This window comes from Physeter macrocephalus, chromosome 21 (genome assembly GCF_002837175.3).
Source record: "Physeter macrocephalus isolate SW-GA chromosome 21, ASM283717v5, whole genome shotgun sequence".
In the NCBI taxonomy this organism is placed as follows: Eukaryota; Metazoa; Chordata; class Mammalia; order Artiodactyla; family Physeteridae; genus Physeter; species Physeter macrocephalus.
Window position 1 is genome coordinate 53915449 of NC_041234.1, and position 4327 is coordinate 53919775.

Genomic DNA, 4327 nt, shown 5'->3' on the forward strand with positions numbered 1-4327 from the left:
ATTCTAGGAATGCAAAGTTGGTTCAACATCTGAATATCAATCGATGTAATACACCATATTCATAGATTAAAGGGCAAAAACACCTTGATCATCTCACTAGATGTCAAAACATCACTTGAAAATAATTCAACACTCGTTTATGATAAGAAGTTTCAAGAACTTAAGAGAAGGCAACTCTCTCAACATGATAAGGGGCATGAATGTAAAATCCACAGCAAACATCATATTTAATAGTGAAAGACTGAATGCTTTCTCCCTAATATCAGGAACAAGACAAAAATGTCTTTTCCTACCATTTCTATTTAACATTGTACTGGAAGTTCTGGCCAAGGCAATTAGGCCAGAAAAAAAATTAATGTCATCCATATGGGAAAAAAAAAAGTAAAACTTTCTCTAGTTGTATATGACGTGATCTCTTGTATAGAAAATCCTAAAGAATTGACCAAAAAAACTGTTAAAGCTAATGAATGAGTTGATCAAGGTTGCAAGATACAAGATTGATATACAAACATCAATTGTATTTATACAATTGTTCACTTATAGCGATGAACATTCCAAAAATAAAATTAAGGGAACAATTTCAGGTCATAGTATTATTAATATTATTATTTTTGCGGTATGCAGGCCTCTCACTGTTGTGGCCTCTCCCGTTGTGGAGCACAGGCTCCAGATGCGCAGGCTCAGTAGCCATGGCTCACAGGCCCAGCCACTCCACGACATGTGGGATCCTCCCGGATGGGGGCACAAACCCGTGTTCCCTGCATTGGCAGGCGGACTCCCAACCACTGTGCCACCAGGGAAGCCCTGTCATAGTATTTAAAAAAACAAAATACTTAGGAATAAATTTAACAAAAATAAGTGTAAGACACATATACCAAAATGACAAAGTTATTAAAGGAAATTAGGAAGAGAGAAGATGGCGGAAGAATAAGACGTGGAGATCACCTTCCTCCTCACAGATACATCAGAAATACATCTACACGTGGAACTGCTCCTATAGAACACACACTGAATTCTGGCAGAAGACCTCAGACCTCCCAAAAGGCAAGAAACACCCCACCTACATAGGTAGGGCAAAAGAAAAAAGAATAAACAGAGACAAAAGAATAAGGATGGGACATGCACCAGTAGGAGGGAGCTGTGAAGGAGGAAAGGTTCCCACACACTAGAAGCCACTTCGCGGGCGGAGACTGTGGGTGGCGGAGGGGGGAAGCTTCAGAGCCACGGAGGAGAGCGCAACAACAGGGTGCAGAGGGCAAAGCGGAGAGATTCCCACACAGAGGATCGGTGCCGACTGGTACTCACCAGCCCAAGAGGCTTGTCGGCTCACCCGCCGGGGTGGGCGGGGGCTGGGAGCTGAGGCTCGGGCTTCGGCTTCGGTGGCATCCCAGGGAGATGTCTGGGGTTGGCACCGTGAAAACAGCCTGAAGGGGTTATTGCACCATAGGGAGGGAGTCCGGGAGAAGTCTGGAGCTGCTGAAGAGGCAAGAGACCTTTTCTTCCCTCTTTGCTTCCTGGGGCGCGAGGAGAGGGGTTTAAGCACGCCACTTAAAGGAGCTCCAGAGACGGGTGCGGAGCTGCCAAAGAGACAAGTGACTTTTTCTTGCCTCTTTGTTTCTTGGTGCGAGAGGAGAGGGGATTAAGCGCACCACGTAAAAGAGCTCCAGAAATGGGCGCGAGCCGCGGCTGTCGGCACGGATGCCAGAGACAGGCGTGGGATGCTAGGGTTGCTGCTGCCAACACCAAGAGGCCTGTGTGCGAGCACAGGTCACTCTCCACACCTCTCCTCCTGGGAGCCTGGGCAGCCCGCCACTGCCGGGGTCCCGGGATCCAGGAACCGCTTCCCCGGGAAAACGCGTGGCATGCCTCGGGCTGGTGCAGCGTCACACCGGCCTCTGCCACTGCAGGCTCGCCCTGCATCCGTTCCCCTCCCTACCCCCAGCCTGAGACAGAGCCCCCGAATCAGCTGCTCCTTTAACCACGTCCTGTCTGAGCGAAGAGCAGATGCCCTCGGATGGCCTACGTGCAGAGGCGGGGCCAAGTCCCAAGCTGAACACGAGGAGCTGTGCAAACAAAGAGGAGATGGGGAGGTCTCTCCCAGCAGCCTCAGAAGCAGAGGATTAAAGCTCCACAATCAACTTGAAGTGCCCTGCATTTGTGGAATACCTGAATAGACAGCGAATCATCCCAAGTTGAGGAGGTGGACGTTGGGACCAAGATATATTATTTTCCCCTTTTTCTCTTTTTGTGAGTGTGTATGTGTGTGCTGCTGTGTGAAATTTTGTCTGTATATCTTTGCTTTCACCATTTGTCCTAGGGTTCTGACCGACACTTTTTCTTTGTTTTTGGTTTTTTTTTTAATAAAATTTTTCTTCTTAATAATTATTTTTTATTTTAATAACTTTATTATATCCTACTTTATTTTATCTTCTTCCCATCTTTCTTCCTTTCTTCCTTTTTCTTCCTTCCTTTCTTCCCACCTTTCTTCCTTCCTTCCTGCCTTCCTTCCTCCCTTCCTCCCTTCCTCCCTTCCTCCCTTCCTCCCTTCCTCCCTTCTTACCGCTCCCCATCTCCATCCTTACTGATTTAGTTATTTCAAATCACATCAATACACAACTGGGGCAAATTAAGAGTTACAACAAGTATGGAATTTAAAATTATTTGCTTGCTCCAGGTGGGGATTTATTATTTCTGACTTCAATAAAAGTTTGGATCTTATGTTAGAAAAATCTTATAAGTTATTCTTATCTTGTTCTGATGAAAATACAGATCCACTCAGGTACATTAATTGTTCTACGACACAGATGAGGAAGATAGAAACGCAGCCCAGCCAGGCTGAATGTGGTTTGTGAGTTGATTGTCTTTTAATGCTAGCTTGATTGATGACTGTGTGCCTTGTGAAGTGACTGGAAAACTGATAGTTACACAGAACTGTGGAAAAATTGGTGCAACAGGGAAACTGTACTTCCTGAGCCAATGTGATACAGGCTGTGCAAGTGTGATTCCTCAGGAACAGGGTAACTACTTCGTAAAAGGATAGTGAGGAAAGTAAGATGAAGGTAAAAACAACTGTCCCCCAGTGTACTGGGAAGAGTGCCTGCTGCCTTTTCCTTCCGTTGCCAGGAGAGAGATGAGCCAGTGCCTGGGTACACGTGCGTCACCAGTTATAAACACAAGGATGACGTCTCGGTTAAACCTGGCATCTGGTCCACGCAGACACTTAAACAGGAATGCATATGTCATCCTGCTGTAAACTCCATCTTTATAGCCACAGAAAAGAAAATTAAGTGCTGAGGAAAAGCTGTCACCACTTTGTTAAACAAATTGACAGCGAGAGGCTTATTCCAAAATCTTCCATTTTATCTCTATTTCTGGATTAAAGAAAAAAAAAAAAAAAAAAAAAAAACTAAAAATAGAACTACCATAAGACCCAGCAATCCAACTACTGGGCATACACCCTGAGAAAACCATAATTCAAAGAGTCATGTACCACAATGTTCATTGAAACACCATTTACTATATCCAGGACATGGAAGCAACCTAAGTGTCTATTGACAGATGAATGGATAAAGAAGATGTGACACATATCTACAATGGAATATTACTCATCCATAAAAAGAAACAAAATTGAGTTATTTGTAGTGAGGTGGATGGACCTAGGTTCTGTCATACAGAATGAAGTAAGTCAGAAAGAGAAAAACAAATACCATATGCTAACACATATATATGGAATCAAAAAACAAAAAATGGTTCTGACAAACGAAGGGGCAGGACAGGAATAAAGACATATAGGTAGAGAATGGACTTGAGGACACAGTGAGGGGAAAGGGTAAGCTGGGACGAAGTGAGAGGATACCATTGACATATATACACTACCAAATGTAAACGAGATAGCTAGTGGGAAGTAGCTGCATAGCACAGGGAAATCAGCTCGGTGCTTTGTGACCACCTAGAGGGGTGGGATAGGGAGGGTGTGAGGGAGATGCACGAGGGAGGGGATATGGTGATATATGTATACATATAGCTGATTCACTTTGTTATACAGCGGAAACTCACACAACTTTTTAAAGCAATTATACTCCAATAAATATGTTAAAAAAAACCACACATGCACCCCAATGTTCATTGTGGCACTATTTACAATAGCTAGGTCATGGAAGTGACCTAAATGCCCATTAAATGATGAATGGATAAAGAAGAAGTGGTACATATATACAATGGAATATTACTCAGCCATAAAAAGAAACAAAATTGGGTCATTTATAGAGACGTGGACTAATGTAGAGACTGTCATACAGAGTGAATTATGTCAGAAAGAAAAAAATAT